This window comes from Callospermophilus lateralis, chromosome 6 (genome assembly GCF_048772815.1).
Source record: "Callospermophilus lateralis isolate mCalLat2 chromosome 6, mCalLat2.hap1, whole genome shotgun sequence".
NCBI lineage: Eukaryota > Metazoa > Chordata > Mammalia > Rodentia > Sciuridae > Callospermophilus > Callospermophilus lateralis.
In genome coordinates, this window is record NC_135310.1 from 20,474,364 (window position 1) to 20,492,609 (window position 18,246).

Below are 18,246 nucleotides of genomic sequence, written 5' to 3' on the forward strand. Positions count from 1 at the left end.
CAGGTGGTGGGTGGCAGTGGGGATGTGTTCCAGAGTACATCAAAAGGGGGTCTGAATTATTTCCCAAAAAATTAAAATCAAGATATTTTATATATAAATATCCAGATCATTGACCTCTCTTTAAAGATGGGAACCTATACCAAATCTGGGTTTAGCCATAGTCAGGGGCAACCAGATAGGTTCCTGCCCTCAGGGAAGGCAGGGCTGGTCCTGATTCACCATCAGCATTACCTTGTTTGAACCCTGTGGGCTTTCCAGATAGGAAAACCTGCAGACAGATATTCAGAAATATTTTTCAGGACCATAGCTATATCCCACCCTCAGCTATAGGGCAGGTTTGTGACTGCAATATCCCTTACTGTATGTAAATCGTTTAGAATGAGGTACCTTACATCTCAAAGGGTGTCACTGGATAATGCTTTTGCATTCTTTCCATCCTCCCTACTCTCTACCATTTCTCTCTCTCTGTTCATTCTTCTTTTTTGGAGCATAGAATGGGGAAAAAGCCACGTCCCAGCTTGCACATAAAAACACAAATATACGCATTTCTATGTATGTGGATAATATGGGTGAGATGTAAAATACATACATGTGTACAAGTAATCCAGGAGAAGTCAGGTGGGAGAATTATGGTTGACACCCTACTCTATCACAGCCCAGGGGGAAAAACCCTTCTCTCCTAGCTCCAAGTCCCTTTGTTTCATCCCAAACTGTACCTCGCAGTCCTTCAAGCCTCCTTTCTAGAACTGCTCTTATTCAAAAACTTCAGCTCCCGAGCACTTACTGAGAAAAGTAACTTAGATTTATCATTGCCTTTAAACGAGGAAGTGCTTTTTATTTAGATGCGCCATAAGAGGAACATCGCCTTCAGTATTCCAACAAAACAACACACAATGGAGGCAAAAATATGTTCCAGAGAAATGTCAATACATCTTATTATAGTCATCCTGCGGTAGCATGGGATTGAGATGATTAAATTCACAGCTCCAATAAACAGCGCGCAAATTACTTCTTGAAGGGAGAGGCATAATAATACCTGGAGCGTAAAAAGAGGAGATGAAGTTTAATTAAGTGTTGCCCACTGAAATCATACCGAAAAAGCATGATGAAAGGGGAAATCAGAAAGTCTAGAGCCTGCCCAAGGATGAGAGGGACAGACTGTCAAGTATAGAAGACACTGCGTGTGCACCTTTCATATACAGTGTGCATATTATAATGCATATGTAATACATGATCTATCATGGAAGCATATCATCGGTATAACAGACCTATATGCCTAAATTAACCCTAGCACAAATCAACGTTCTGTATTTAAATATTTGTATTTTTTAATTTTTTAATATCACTATGGTATCCACAGAGAACAATTCAAACCCCAAATAGGACTGACATGCCTTTTGTAGTTAACCTGAATGGATATGGGTACCTTCAACACATCTGGTATTTATCCATTAGCCACATAAAATCAGTGAGTTTAAGAACAGGTCCCCAATTAAAATTTACATCTTCAATTAGAACATTATGAGTTGAGAAAGAAAAAGAGAAATCCATCTTTGAGACTAAATATTATGATACATGCTTTAAAATACAGTTATTAAATGTGATATGTTTAGTAGGTTTGGGGGGTTTTTTTGTTGGTTTTTTGGTCAAAATGTGGAAACTCCAGTGTCCTGTCTGACGTAGCCTTTTAAGCTATTTTTCACAATGCCCATCAAAAGATCCTTTCAAGAAAGGGTATATTGATAACCAGTGCATGTATGTATCAGTCCTTTGCTTCCCTGCATCCAAGTCCACGTGCTCCCTCTTCTGAGTTACACTGTGCTTAGTAATTGTTCAATGGATGCAAATTGAGTCAATTCAGTCATTAGAGAAAGCAAGACCTTCCCCTCATGGATGGCATTTCAAACATTCAAGTCAGTTAAGAAGGGATCTTTGTGGTGAAAGCTTCCATTAGTATCCTGAATGAATTGAACCATGTAAAATCACCATAACTATTGATCACTCACCAGAGTTATGGTCCTAGTGGTGATAACAAACACTACACGTAACATGGACTATGTGCTAGACATTATTCTAATTACCTTACAGGTGTCAACAGTTTAATCTGGAAGCAACCTGCATAAGAGTGAATGATATCAGGATCTTCTTTTTAATGATAATGAAGAAAACACTCAGATGTTACATTACTTGCCCAAAGTCCCTGGGCTAGTATGTGATATCACCTGGATTTAGAAGGAGCCAATCTACCTCTGGAATTTCTTCTCTTAATTATGTGCCAAGTTTTATGATAGGATCTCAACATACATGATCACACTTACTCCTCATAGCCACTCACATATATTAGTCACATTTATAGGTGAGGAAACAGATTCCAGTATGATGCCCAAGGCTTCCCTGGAAGCAAACAAGTCTTGAAGCCAGGATTTGCAGCTGTGTCCACCTAAATATAGGATCCACAGGCTTTGTACTTTGTTGAAGTATTTCTATTAACATATGGAAAATAGATGTGGTGATTTCAGATTAAAAGCAAACATCATCACCTCATCTTTCTAGAACATACACTCATTCCACAATGGTGACCAAGTGGATGGCTCTATAGATGACCACATAATCTTGAAGCCCCAGTAAATGGAAAACAATAGGTGATTTTTAAAAAATTCAAGATAGATTATACAATCTCTGAAACTGTTAAAACCTCATACTAGCCTTTAAATTTCAATTAAATCAGCTATATACCAATCACCCATATTTAGCAATTTAAGTTCTTATTGAAGAGTTCCACCATCTCCACCTTGATTTCAAATCCTCTCTCTCTCTCTCTCTCTCTCTCTCTTCCTCCCTCCCTCCCCCCCTTCCCTTTTTCTTGAAGCTGAGAGGTCACAGTTACAGTTCATTAGAATATTCAGGATCTGAAATGAGCTCTCAGACTACTGTAGTTACATTATAGTAGCAATAATAGAAATCAGGCGTCCCTTCACAGAAAATTTTTAAAAAGTTGTTTCCCATATCCATCAAAAGCTACAACAAAAAAACCCTCTTCTAACATTCACTGCCATCACAATAGCTGCCTTTGACAACTAAATGTCAAGTGATCAAAACAAATGTTAATTAGTACAGAGCATTTACTATTCATACAGACAGGCCATCATCTGTTAATTATCAGACCAATAACACAGTATTGATCACAATTTGTCAAGTTGGAAATAATGGAAACCAGTAAAAGAAGGAAGATTCTTTTGAGTAAACAATAGGCTTTCCCTTCAGAAATGCTTAACCAGCTATTCCATTGTGCTTTACCCTCTCTATCAATAAATGCTTTTCATATAATTGTCTCTCTCTTGATTGTGGCTGGTGTTTAAAACAAAACTCATGTGATCTGGTGAGAACATATTAGGCTCATATATCATTTTGGCAGCCCCTACCAAGGCATGATGGAAATAAGAGTCGATACATTGCAGAAGGAAATTGGTGCATCCTACCTATGTGCTTCACTTTACAATACTGTTAGTTAACATTCGTTTCTCATCCATTTAAAAAAAAACATTTACAGAAGGCCTGTCGTGTGCCTTCTGGATTTAATTATTCAGATAGATGCTTTTGTATTCTAAGTCTGAATGTACAATGCAAAGACACATAAAGCTTTTACCTTCACAGAAAGAGGCAAAAACCCATTATTGTCTTTGCCTTAGATTCCTCAGTAAGGTCAGTTTTCAGTCTAAAGGAAAAAAAAAATTAGATCCTACTATAATCTGAAATGCAGTCCTTAGTATCATAGCCCTTCCTTAGTAATCACATCTTCTAAAACCTTCATAATAACCTTGCTAGGAAATGCAACACATAAGGACTCAAACCACTTAAAGGATGGAATTATGACTAAACTCACACAAATAAACTCTCACTACACCTATTGGGGTTCTCCAGCTATTCCAATATAATTTTTTTTTTTTTTTTTGGTCATGAGGACAACTCTACATCATAGGGGAAAATATTTTAGCCGTAAATATAAGAGTTAAGATTGAAATGCTCAGTTTTACCTTATTTCTGATCCTTTCCATTTTGGACAGTGGAAAAAAGACAAGGATAATTTCACATTTTAAGAAACTGGAAACTGACTCAACTTGCTGATAATTAGCATTTTCCCAGGGAATGGCCCCTTCACAGGGCAAGTGTTTTAAGTCTGTGTAATCTCAGCAGCTCATCTTAAAATTGGCTTTAAAACAGCTTTTTTGTGATAACCATATGTACCCATTTTCTGCCTGAAGAATTTTCATAATTTTAAATCTCAGGAAAACACGAATCATAATGGGAATTGTAACATGACATCAGCTATAGCAACTCTCGGACAAAGGAGGAGAGCATAAAATAATTTCGATGGTTATCCAAGTTCTAGTTGGAGAACTGTCTGGCTAAATGGATTACCCTTTGACTCTTCACCTCTGAGACTGTAGTTGGATCCAAGTCCTGACCAGAGTGACTAAAAAATCATTGTGACCACTGATGTGAGAAAGGCCCATAGTGAAATTAGAATGGTAGTCTCAGCCCAGCTGTTTCAGAGCCTTATTTTCAAATCCCAAAACCACTGCAAACAAGTACCCTCTGCAGAAGATCCACATAAAAACCATGTTTCTAGGAAAAAAATAAAAAGGTTAAACACACACATACACATACACACACACACGAATTACCCATACATGTTACTCAAATAATATCTTTTTTTTTAAAGAGAGAGAGAGAGAGAGAATTTTTAATATTTATTTCTCAGTTTACAGCAGACATAACATCTTTGTTTGTATGTGGTGCTGAGGATCGAACCCGGGCCACATGCATGCTAGGCAAGCGCGCTACCGCTTGAGCCACATCCCCAGCCCACAAATAATATCTTGTTATAAAACATACGTACATTGATTTTTTAAAAGTGCTTAGCTATTTAATCATTGGCATCCTTTGAAATTCTATGTTGTTAACTTAGTAATTCCTTTGTTATGACCAATTTAATCTTATTCCCACAATCAGACAAATTTAAATATTTAAACAAAAATATTTTCATTTTTATGTGAATTCACTTCAACTCCAATAGAAAGAAAATCTAGAAATGTCAAACTGTATGCAGCCTGACAGACCCAGCTATGAATGAGATGCAATCAGCTGACATCCAAAGACATACACAGAAACTTCCAGTAATGCTAAGGCCCTCCTTAAATGAAGGAGTTAATAGATTCAGCATGTTTCAAGAAAACTACCCTGTTAAATTACAAATTACAGCCAGCTCTGTTTCGTTTAGAGTGAATAATTCATTTGTGCCTTGAATTCTTTCTCTATATCTGATTTAAAACACTGCTTCCAACAACAGGTGCTTATCCATAAAAATGGCTCTCCTGATTCTGTTGGAGAACGGCTGATTACTAGCAGAGGAAAAGGGAAAGATGTTGTGGCTTTTATGGTCCAAGCCAGGTCCCCTCTAACAAGACTCCAAAAACAAATACCCTTGCAAAACCTATTATTACACCAGGGAAAACAAGACCCATTCCATCAAAAATAAATCTGAAGCATCCAAATAACGTCACATTCGTTTTTCATAGTGAATGCAATGTCCCTGCCTCATCATTTCTAACCATATGAGCAGCCAGGCTCTTGCCTTGACAATTGTACTGTTTACTACCAACCTCCTGCAAGAATCCAAGCTTCATATAAAGTAACAGCAATTAAACCAACCACTCCCATTTTCTGTAGATGACATTATGGGTTCCCCTATTTCAACTTCCATGTTTGATTTAATTTGATTAGAGAATTATTAGCAAACCTGAAACACTAAATCATAGCAGTAATATAGAAGAGAAATTGCAAAACTAGTTGCAAGCCTTGTATATCAGGAATATTTTCAAGTATTGCTCCTTTCAAGACGCCTGATTAGGAGACTGTGATTGCAATCACTAATTCTTTTCTCAAGGGTCACAGGATTGTTCGAATGGGTTAGAAATTACAATTACAAAGCAAAATGAGGGATGCTGGCTGATGGTCCTTTTTCTGACATCCAATCCTCTTTTTAAGTACGCTGCATTCCAATAATTGCTTTTCATCAGTTCTCTATTTAATAGTAATATTTTATGGTTTTGCATTTTCATTGAAAAATCTCATTAGCCCACAAAATGTTTGACGGTGAGTTTTCACATCATTGAAAGCCTTGCTTTCTGCTTCCAAGTCTCAAGGCTTCAGAAAATGTTTAAGCACTGGGGCCAGTGTGTTTCTTTTGCAGCCACAGGTTCACTTGCAAGGTTATAGGTCTTGACTCTTAATACACTCCTGAAATAATTCCTTACCTTTGACAACCCTTTGCTTCACAAATACAAAAAATGAATGAATGACAATAAGCCCCTCTAAATTCTTTTGATGGCTATTCTACAGAGCCAAAAGTAATGGATAAAACAGTAAGTAAATGAATGAATCAATCAATGAATCAATCAATCAACAAAGAAGCAGTGATTTGGGATACTTTTTTTCTGTAATGGCTAGGGAAGGAAAAGAGAGAACAAACTGTTTAATAGTGATTCTAATCATGGATTATTGACTGGGCAACTAACAGACTGCTTAGGAGGACAGAGAGTAAGGACTAGAGAGAACAGAATAAAAGATACAGGTTTTTCAAAGGTTATGACTGCTGAGGTCTATTCAGCAGCATTGTCTTGCTAAGCTACCAAGGAAAATGAAATTTATTTTCTCCATCACAAAGGCTCATAGCACTCCTCTCTGGATTAATAAGCCATAATGAGCACAGTAGCATTTTTTAAAAAAATAAATTAGCCTTTGGAGACTCTCTCAAATATATTCTATGTTCCTCTGACCCACCTGTGTCATCCCTAGATATATTATACTCTACAATGACATTGCCATCATAAAAACACAGTTAAACTGGGGAGATGGCAGACTCTGGGGGCTGGAGTCAAACGTCTTGGCTCCAGCCTGCTTCTACTACTTGCCAGCTGTGTAATACAGAGCAAACTCTTTTGCTGTGCCTCAGCTTCTTCATCTCTACAATAGAAATTTTTAATATCTCCCTAAAGGGTGATGGTCAAGATTGAAAGTTATGGTCTGGGGTTGTAGCTCAGTGGTAGAGGCACTACCACTTGCTTAGCACATGTGAGGCCCTTAGTTTGATTCTTAGCATGACATAAAAATGAACAAAATAAAGGTATGTGTCCACCTAAAACTAAAAATATTTTTAAAAAAATATTGAGAGTTATTTAAGTGCTTAAAATGTTATATCTGTCACAGAGGCAAGGTTCAGTATTTACTCATTAAAATCACTGTTACTATGTTATTGTTTGCTTTGGTACCAGGGACTGAACTCAGGGGTCTCAACCACTGAGCCATATCCTCAGCCCTATTTTGTATTTTTTTTATTTAGACACAGGGTCTCACTGAGTTGCTTAGTACTTTGCTGTTGCTGAGGCTGGCTTTGACCTCGAGATCCTCCTACCTCAGCTTCCCAAGCTACTGGGATTACAGGGGTGAGCCAGACAGATACATAGTAAAAGCCAATTTGAATTCATAAAATAGCACACACAAATAATAAAAACATTTCTCCTCTTTCCTTTTCTTTACAATAAAATTCCTTGAGAATATAGGGCATATTCACTGGTCCCAATTTTTCTCTTGAATCCACTCCAATCACTCTTCTGCAACTACCTCCGTTAAAACTGGTTTCATCAAAGTCACCAATGGTCCCCACACTGCTCGTGCCAAGGATCAATTCGGAGTTCTCATCTCATTTCTGTATCACCACACCTGGAAGAGTGGTCACTTCCCATCCTTAAAACCTTTCCTTTCCCTTCTTGCAAGTCATCACCCTCCTGTTTGTCTGTTTTTTTTTTTTTTGTGCTCCTCTCCCACCCAACATTGGAATGCGGGGGCTCAGATCTTGCACCTCATCTTTTTATACATATGCTTATCCTAGGTCACCTCATCCTGACTCATGGCTTTCAATGCCATGTGCATGCAGATGTCTCCCAGATCCCTCCCCTGAACTCCAGAGCCAGACACCCCAAACGCAACACTCCTCCAGCTGAGTGTCCATCTTCCCCCTAAAAGGATCCCAGGGAAAATGGGAACTGCCCTTCCTTACAGGTGTCCAAGCCAAAACATTTAGAACATCTTGACTTCTCCCAGTTGGCTCCACCTTTAAAACTTATCCAGAATCCAAACACCTGCAGCCTTCTTTACTCCCTCAAGCTTCTTCCACTGACTGCCTAGGTTATTGCAAGAGCTCCTGAAAATTCTCCCTTACTTTTATCCTTGTCTGGCTTTATTCTCAAACATCAGCCAAAGTGATCCCATTAATAGAAGTGAGAGAACTTCATGCTTCTGCTCAAAATCCTTCAGTGCCTCCCATTCCCGCTAGAGGAAGAGCCCATGTTTTGTGCCTGGCACGACCCACCCCCACTCCCAAGGCCTTCCCAGCTGCCCTTTCTCTTTGTCTCCCTCTCATTCACGCTGCTCCAGTCACACAGGTTTCCCTGCTACTTCTTAAAGACACAAGGCACACCAGGTCTCCACATCTTGGTCCCTGTTGTTGCCCCTGCCTGGAATGTTCGATCGTCAGCCACCCACATGGTTTGCAATTTCCGTGAGGACTTAGATCTAACTCACCTTCTTTTAGGGACTCCTCCCCACAGACCATTTTATCTAAAATTGCAAACCTTTCCTGACTTTGCCTTCTCACGTTTCTACTTTTTATTCTTTATCATTAATCACTTCCAAAAATATGATGATTTACCTTGCTTATTCTTTGCTTCCCAACTAGAGAGTACAAGATACATTGAAAGTAGAATTTTTATGTATTTGGTTTAACATTGAATCTCTGGCACTCATTAAACATTTCTGGCCCATGATGTGACATCAGTTAGTGTCTGTGAACCAACTCCTCCACCAAGACACTTGAGAATATTCTGCAAGGTCAATCTTGCGTGGCTAGTAGTAAAAATAAAGAAAAAAAACTATTCTTTATTTTGGTCCTCTCCCCAAAAATTTGTATGTTTGAGTCTTAACCCTTAATGTAACTATATTTGGAAATGAGATTTGTAAAGAGGTAACTAAAATTAAAAGAGATCATAAGGGTGGGGCCCTAATTCAATATGACTTGTATCCCTATAAGAAGACATCAAAAATATCAGGGATGTAAAGGCCACACCTGAGGACACAGTAAAAAGATTTCCATCTGCAATCCAAGAAGAGAGGCCTCAGAAGAAACCAAACCTACCAGCAATTTCATTGCAGACTCCTAAACTCTCAAACTGTGGAAAAATTAATTGCCGTTGTTCAGTGCCCCCAATCTGTGATATTTTGTTTCTGTAACCCTAGCAGAGGAATACAGCCTTGTGCAAAAAGTTATTTTATTTATTTTGCAAAAGTTATTTTAAAGAGCACTTTATGTTATTCATTTTAAAATAAAACACAGGTATAGATAATCCCACAACAAAGAGATCACTTAATGAGTGTATTAAAAGCCAACATCTTGCAGAACAGCACACATAAAGAGATTTGCCACAACCATGACTTTATAGAAATCAAGTCCTTCAGTTTCTTTACAGTTTTGTCACAGAAGCAAGATTCCCAGACACTGTAGTTTAGACTTGCCTGTCTTTCAGATCTGATGTGTTCTTCCTTCCCATAACTTTCTTTTCTTTACCTACTGAAGAGTCTGGTTCATTTGTTCTGTGTAGTTTACAAAACTAGGCTGAAGTTCACTACTCTCTGTATTTCCTGCAAATCAGCAGCAGTATCTAGAGGCCTGCTCAGAATCAGATCCTATCTCTTTGCCAGAAAAGTAGAAATTCTAATTTTCATGGATCTTGAGCTCTCTAGTTGGGAAACAAAGAATAAGCGAGATAAAGCATATCATATTTTAGGCAGTGATAAAGAATAAAAAGTAGAAAGAGGAGGAGGCAAATCCTGAGAGGGGTTTGCAATTTTAGATAAAACAGCCCTGGGAGAGGAGAGTCTCTAAGAGAAGGTGAAGTAGACTGAAGACCGAGCAGAAATCGCAAACCATGTGAATCGCTGGGAGATGAACATTCCATTTGTTTTAGCTTTTCCATCAGGGAACACAGGATGACTCTTGTCCCTCTTGTTGTGATGGTTCTACTCTTGACACTGGACTCCAGAGATACTAGGAACATGTTAAGGAGCTCAAAATGGTGCTACTAGAATTCTTCTATTTAATTCTCATCTATGGATTAGAATACTTGTATAAAGAGCCTCCCCCACCACCATCACCAATTGGTTCCTATTGGTGCAGCTCCTATAGAAAACTCAGAGAAATGCTATGTTCTTTCTATTTGCCAGTTTTCAAACTAATGAACTGGTTCCCCGTCATACTCGATGCAATCAGTTTTCGTTGGTGGTGGTTTTTGTTTTAAATCATGAAAACTATTCTGAGACAGAAAGGCAGAATTTTTTCAAGAAGCCTGATGTTTTGGGTACAGGACTCCTTTTTTTAGCTGAGACAACTAAGAGGATAATTGTTTCTTTGGTTCGGGGGTCTCACGTGAGCTTCAATAGACAAATCTAAAAATATGAGCCAGTGCCAAAGCTTCTAGAAGTCCTACTGTTGAAAACCACCATGGACGGGATAATGTCCCCCAAATGAGGTCACAGAGATGCTCCACTTGGCCAGGTTTATTCTCCATTGTCATTACTAGAATGAACTGAGTGTCTGCCTTGTGCTAGTTCTCAGAATAACAGGAAGAATAAGGCAATAGAATAGCTATTAGGAACCTAGGAGTTTGGTGGGAAATCAAGGTCAGACAGACAATTAGTTTCAATACCAAGCAGCAAGGGCTGTGATAGAGGTACACTTAAAACATTATAAAAACAATTTAGAAGGGTGCCTGTCTGTAGAGGGTGAATGCAGGGGAGACTCCCTGCAGGAGGACACATTTATGCCGGCTTTGAGGGATGATCAGGAGTTTGCCAAGCAAATCAGGCAAGGAAAGGCTTTCCAGAGGCAGGGAACAGACTTGTGGGGCCATGAACTGCTTAGAAAATGGCAATAGATTTCTGTACTTAGAACAAAATTCATCTGAGGGCATGTAAGGAAAAATACAACTTAATAGGCAGGCAGGGGACAGGCCACAGAAGACACTGGACACTCTCCTAAGGACTTGATATTTGTGCCTGAAAATGCAAAGTTTTTGAGCAGGAAAATATATGAACCATTTGCAATTTTAGAAATGCTACTTTCTAGTCATGTCAAAGTAAGTAAGGAGAGAGTTGTAGCTGGAGTCAGGGAGACCAATTAAGAGACTATTAACAAAGTCTTAGTGAAATTCAGGTGACAGGAAGAGGCAGTTTTAAAAATTAAATGCAAATATAAAATAATACTAATGCCATTGGGTTCCTACACAGCGATTGCAGCCAAGTCAGGTACCGCCTGAGCACTGCACTCTCTCCTGGAATCCTTAGGACCACTCCAGGCCACGTGCAGAGCTCTTGACCCTATTGGAGGTGAAGGCACTTAGGCAAGCAAAGGTTGAGGAATGTGTCTGGGAACACAGAGGTCTTTCCACAATGGAGTCTGGATTCAGGTTCAGGGCTTCTGGTTCCAAAGTCCTTGCTCTTAATGCCAATATTGCATAAAAGTAAGAAGGGGTGGGTGAAAGGAGTCAAGAAGTGACCGCATGTGGGTCCGGAGCCCAGGCCTGGGAACTGGGCTGACTCTGAGACTTCATCTGAAGCAGAATGCTGCTCTATCTCCCTGAGCTTCAGTTTAAGCAATGATAAAAATCTTAAAATATTTTTTGTAGGATTATTGTGAAGAATAAAATAATATATGCAAATTAGATGTGCAATGTTTGTTACAAAGAAAAAAAAACTCCTGTAAATTGTGGGTATTATTACTGTTGTTATTCAAAAATATTCCCTATGTTCTCCATACAAGTGATGTTCCTTAATATAGGAAAAACCGGTGTAGAGGCAGGGAGAAACAGAGGTGGATGGTTTTTAGGGGGCAGAAGATGATCATTTCAGACTATTTTTCCATTTGCAAAAAGCCTTTTTTGAAGCAGAAACCAAATTCTATTTCTTTTACTGCTCACAGTTTCTGGTAAATAATAGTTTCTCAAAAATGTGTATTAGGATTATAAATTTAATACCTAATAAAAAAACTAATATGATATAGAAGGAAAGAAGTAATTCGTTTATTTTATCTGTAGCTAATCTGTTATCCTCAGTAGCTCTGTTCAGTGAGTTAATCATGGGAAACATTGAACTATTACATTCGTATCCAGCTGAAAGCTTAGTCTGATTACCTTTTGGGTTATGCCGAGTCCCTCTTTAAGAAAACAGTAATCTCCGCCTTTCACACTGTTTCTCTTCTTCTCCTGCCTCTTCTTTTCTCTTACTAAAATAGCATCCAGGTGGATGCTTCAAATCAGAATAAAGCCGCCCAACACAGGACTCCCAAGAAGCAGACAAGGACACCACAGAATCCTAATATCCTCCAAGTTCTTCTCCCAAAGGTGGGTTGGCTCAGACCCGCAGAGATGGCCTTCCTACTCCCACAACCTCCCGAACCTGTGACTCAGTGGTGCACCTGTATTTTGAGAATTGGGATAGCAACCATACTATCATTTGACCTTTGTTTTAGTCAGCTTTTACCCTGCTGTGTCTGAATGACCTGATCAGCACAATTGTACAGGAGAAAAGGTTATTTGGGGGCTCAGAGTTTCAGAGGTTTAAATCTACAGATAGCTGGCTCCATTTCTCAGAACTCAGGGTGAGGCAGGACATGAGGGAAGAAGGGTGTGGCAAAAGTAAACCGCTCACATGTTGATCAAGAAGCAGAGAGAAAGACTCCACTCTCCAGATACAAAATAAATACCCCAAAGGCACACCCCCAGGGACCCATCTCCTCCAGGAACACCTACCTGCTTTCAGTTACTGCTCAATTAATCCCTATCACAAGATTAATTCACTGATTAGGTTAAGAGTCTCATAACCCAATCATTTCTCCCCTGAACCTTCTTGCATTGTCTCACATGTGAGCTTTTGGGGGACACCTCACATCCAAACCCTAACAACCTCATTGAGCCTTCAAGGCCAGGAGAGAACTAAAGATCTCATTAAAATTTAAACTGCAGCTATTGCACATTGCAAAAACTGCATGTAAAAATATGTCAAACCAAGTTCATATAAAATTTATCATAAAATGTAGAAATAATTTATCAAAGAGACAAAGAAGAATCAAACCTTAGAATGAAAAAATAAATATAAAGGGATCAAGTTATATTATCAGTTAAAAAATGACATGTTTTGCAGGTTCTGACACTAGTTATACATTGGTAACAAAATGTTTTGCAAGAAAATTATATAGAACTATTTCTTTTCTTGAGGCAGAGCAATATGCATGTTTGTCTGAAATTAGCAATAAACTTTAAATCATCAAACTCTTAGGTTTGGGTCTGACATTTATAGGATATGGGAAGTCTTTAAGAAACACTTTATTTCTAAGTCAATATCTTGCTTGGTAGTTTCATCTTTTGAAGATGAAAATTGATTTTTCTCAACGCTGCAAATAGCCTGCTCCCCTCCCCCTCACTGCAAAAACCAGAAGCACTGGCAGGACAGTTTGCAACACCCTGACTGTGGGCAGCCACAGGATGCCATTTGGGCATGGCCCACATACACAGGAGACAGGATTAGGTGACTTTTTCAATGTTGTCAGAAACCATCCTGACTGTTTTATCTGAATTTTTGTTTCAGGCAACAAATAGATTCAGATTTGCCTTAAAAATAGCCCAATATGTTGATCTGTGACAGACTTATTTTTCTATGAGGACTAACAGATTAATAACCATTGGGTAACATTCAAAATCTGTTGCTATTTAATGTAAACCCTGGGGGAGAAAATCAAGTAAAAAAAATAAAAATTATTTTTCCCTCAACTATCTCACTCTTATTAGAGGATTTGAGAAGAAATGTTAAAAAGAAATGTTGAAGTATCCCCCCTACACACAATGTTCATGGATTTGGTGAATGAGAAGAAATGTGACTCCCTATAGGTTAAGGAGTATCTCCTGTGTCCCAGCCTTCTGCAGAGGCTGGGTGCTTGGGTGATGGTATCAGAGTTGTACTTCCCCTTGGAATGTAGACAGGTGCAAAAGAATATCACTCACATACTAACAATGAAAAAAACAAGCAGATCATCTACAAAATCACAACTTTCTGTAACTATCAGGAAAATTAAGTCACGAGGCAATACAATGAACTGAATTCAAATGGAGAAATTTCGTCCCAAGAAACACAAACTGTTCTGCTATTGGTAGACTATGGGGAGAACTGGTAGGAAGAAACTCTTAAAGTCTAATGTGCTTGAAAGTTCAGAATGACTGGAAGCTCTAGACCTGAGAAGGATCTGCACCTACTTATAACTCTCTGCTGTGTGGTGATGCACAGGACTAGGGGTAAGGGACAAGACCCGGGGCAATGGCACAGGAGTGTGAGAGGCAATTGGCTGCCACTTGGGGACAACATCAAAGTTCTGCTACCTTCCCAGCAACTTCTGTTCAATAAAACAAAACCCTTAAGCTGCTAAGGCAGGGTTAGAAAACCCAGTAAAAGATCCAAAGATCTTCTGGGGGAAGGATAGAAGCAAAAGTTTTTTGTCCTAGGGAGAGGGAAGAGAGAAATCCTAAGACCAAAATCTGCAAATGAGAGTAAGAATCCATCTGTTACTGATGGAAAAGGAGCTGAAAACTCTTGTCTACTCAGGGTTGATTGTTATGGTAAGAACAAGGAAGAAAGAAGCAGAAGAGCCGAGAAAGCCCTGCCCCTATGACCCAGGGTCTCTAGACTCACATGACCTTCCTAGGGTTGATGATGGGCCACATCAGTTAACAACCCCCCACTCAATTGGTCCAATCACAAATCTAGCACTTAGTAATGAGCAATAGCAATCTGGTGCTGGAAGAAGGGTAAGAATGGTCCAGGTGTTCAGGAGCTGCAGAAATACAAGTATGAAAGAGGAATAGTAGGAAATATCCTTCAGTGTCCCAGATCCATAGCACAGGGTAAGAGTAGCTCACCAATGGAGGAGCTTGAGGAACATGCTGCATTACACTGAAAATTAACTATAGCAACAACAAAGCCAAACCCAGTCTAAAAACAAACTAGACTAACCCAACCACTTATAATAATGGCCCCATTGAACAAGAAGTGTATCTATTTCTAGGCATTAATAAAATTTACTTGAGTTTCTTCTGTTCTTCTACACACAATGTCTGACGTTCAATCAAAAGTAACAAGGCATGTACAAAAGTAAGAGAAAAGATGAATGAACAAGTCTTTGTCTTCATTAAAATTCCTATTTAGGGGAGAGGATTGTAAGTCAATAGCTAAAATGTATTATAACAAAGAGTTGTGTTAGAAATGTTTCAAAGTGTTACAGAAATATTGCTTATGTAGGGGAATGAGCAATCACTTCTGCCTAGGGAGAGGTACTAAGGAATGTAAATAAGAGATATTAAATGAGATTCTGCCATAAGGGCAAGTGGAAAAAGCACTTCAGTAGAGAATATTGCTTATGCAAAGGTCTGGACAGATGAAAAAGACATGAAATATTGGCAAATGCACAGTTAGGTCAATAGAGCATTAGGGGAAAATACAGTTCTCCCATTGTTTGGTGCTTCCTTCATGGTGTCTGTGAATGTGCATCAGTATACAATGCTAATTGTTCTCTGCACAAAGAAAAACAAATTGACTACATGCTGGAGGTGGAGTGACTCATTACCACATAACTAGCTAGCCATGGAAGGAAGTTTCCCAAGTGCCCTTGGACTCATTTATAAGCAATTATTGGCAAATTTGGATTTCCTTGATACTGATGTTTGCTGATATTTAATTTAAAAGATAATCTTAAAAGAAAAATACCTGTAATCATTAAATCCTATTATCTATCCCAAAGATGGAATATTGGCATAGATTTAAATAAATTTCCGTGCATGTATCTTACAGAAAATGATACCAAACATTTTTCTTTTCTTTCTCTTTTTGAAAAGCTGAAATATGAGGACTGTATGACTTTTAATACTTTCCATTAATGATAATTAGTTTCTGTATTTGAACAACATCATAAACATTAACATGTGTGTTTTTAGGGGATATAAAAATTATAAACTTCTGGAAATCATCCAGAACAAAGCAAGATTTTGAGAGCTTTCGGATATAAAGTGTCTTAAGGAATGGTGCAATTATACAAAATTTTCAATACAATTGGCTTAAACAGATTTTCATTATGAAATTTAAGCTCTCATGTGTAGTTAATACAGTTTATTTATAGACAAGTACTGAGAAGTTCAGGAATATGACAAAATTAATCTTAGCTCTTCTTCCCATTCTTTCTGTGAGGAGGAGGTTGACTCCTTTCACACAGCCTCTACACACGACATGTAGACTGTGCAATTTCCCCTGGGAGCAGGGAGCTGTGGGAGGTTTGAACTACCATTGTCATCACTGATCTTCCTCCCTTTCACCCAGATGTCAATGACGAGATACTTCAGATACTCTACTCCAGTGGTATGAATGTAGATGTCCCCATAAAATCAAGACTTACGAATAATTTCTTATGTTGATGGTACTAAGAGGGTTGGAACTTAATCCCACTCTGGTGTGTAGAGGTGGGGCCTTTGGGAAATGATGATATTAGATTTGATCATTAGGGTGAAGGTTCCATGAGTATGTCCAGGTGGTTTTATATGAAGAGAGAGCACAGAGACATAGAGCTACGCATGCATATATCCGCCATGATGTGATACAGACAAGGGAAACCCTTGCAAGAGCTTACACCATGTTTTTTGGACTTCAGCCTCCAAAACCATGAGCCAGAGTAAACTTCATTCCTTATAAAGTAGTCTGCCTCAAAGACTTCATTATGGTAACAAAAACACTGACTAATACATTTACCCACTTTTTATTTCTACATTCATTGCAATCCTGTATTCCTTTCTCTGGACCTGAAAGACTAAATGAGAATGAAACACATCTAGGATAGCAAAGACTGTGTGCACACCCATGCTTCTCAGAAACACAGGTATACCCCAGAGAGTGTGCAAGTGTGTTGAGTTCAGGTGCTCCGGATAAGTGTGGACCACCTTCCCGGATCATTAATTTCTCTCAAATACTTTTAAAGCAAATATTACATTTTTATTATCAAACATAGTTATAGCATGAATTAGGATATTAATTTGATTATAATTTGAATATTTTAAAATTGAACAAAAGAAATAGTGGTTTTCATCTTTGCCCCAGGACACTCTGCCAGATCTGCCAGGTCCTCCTCATGCTGTTTCGACAACTTAGTAGTAAATCATACCTACCTTGAGATATACCATAGTGGATACTGAAGGAAGCTCTGTATCTTGCTGGTGAATTAACATGTGAAGTACAGAAATCTGGGGGAATGATATTATTAAATAGGAGGCAGCTCAAGTTTAGCCATGATATCCTTCTTCAAGAGGTCACTGTGTTTAAGAATGAGCTAAACAAAGGCCCAAACCCTTGATGGATGGAATCAGATATCACTTTATCAATGTTCTAGGCTCAAAGCCATCATCTTACAATGGACACTCCAGGAAAAAGCCCTAATACAGTAAAAACAGCACAGTGAGCAAGGGAAAATGTGTTCATGAAATCTGTTGGAGCTTCTCTGGGGTATTCTGATATTTGTCTTCATGCTCCAGGTCTCGATTTGGCTTATCCCAGTGAAATCAGCTTTCTGAGCATGAATTAGAGCAGACAGACCATCCTTCTGTCTTCATTGTCTTCTTGACTTCATAGCACTAACCCCTCACTACCACCGCTATGTGAGGCTGACTCTCAGCAGCATGGGATTCACTTGAATAGCTATTGCACCGATACCATCACTGAATTCCAGCTTGTTTCCACAAGAGAATTTACAGTGCTAAGACAGACTTTTCTGGCTCCTTCCACTGCCCCCCTCCCCTTTTCATAATAACTCTTCCTGCTAATCTCAATGACATTGTGCTATTCGTGAGAGCTAATTTCCCTCTGGACTGTTTGGCATTGGGAAATACAAGACAAAGAAAGACACCAGGTCAGAATCAGAGAGAAGCCACACTCACTACCGGCTGGCCTCTGCAGATCGGCACGCCTCGAGAGGCTTCTCTGCATCACAGGTGACTAATTATGTGCTTTTTCCTTTTTTAATTAGTAGAAGAGAAAGAGCCCCTTCCAAAA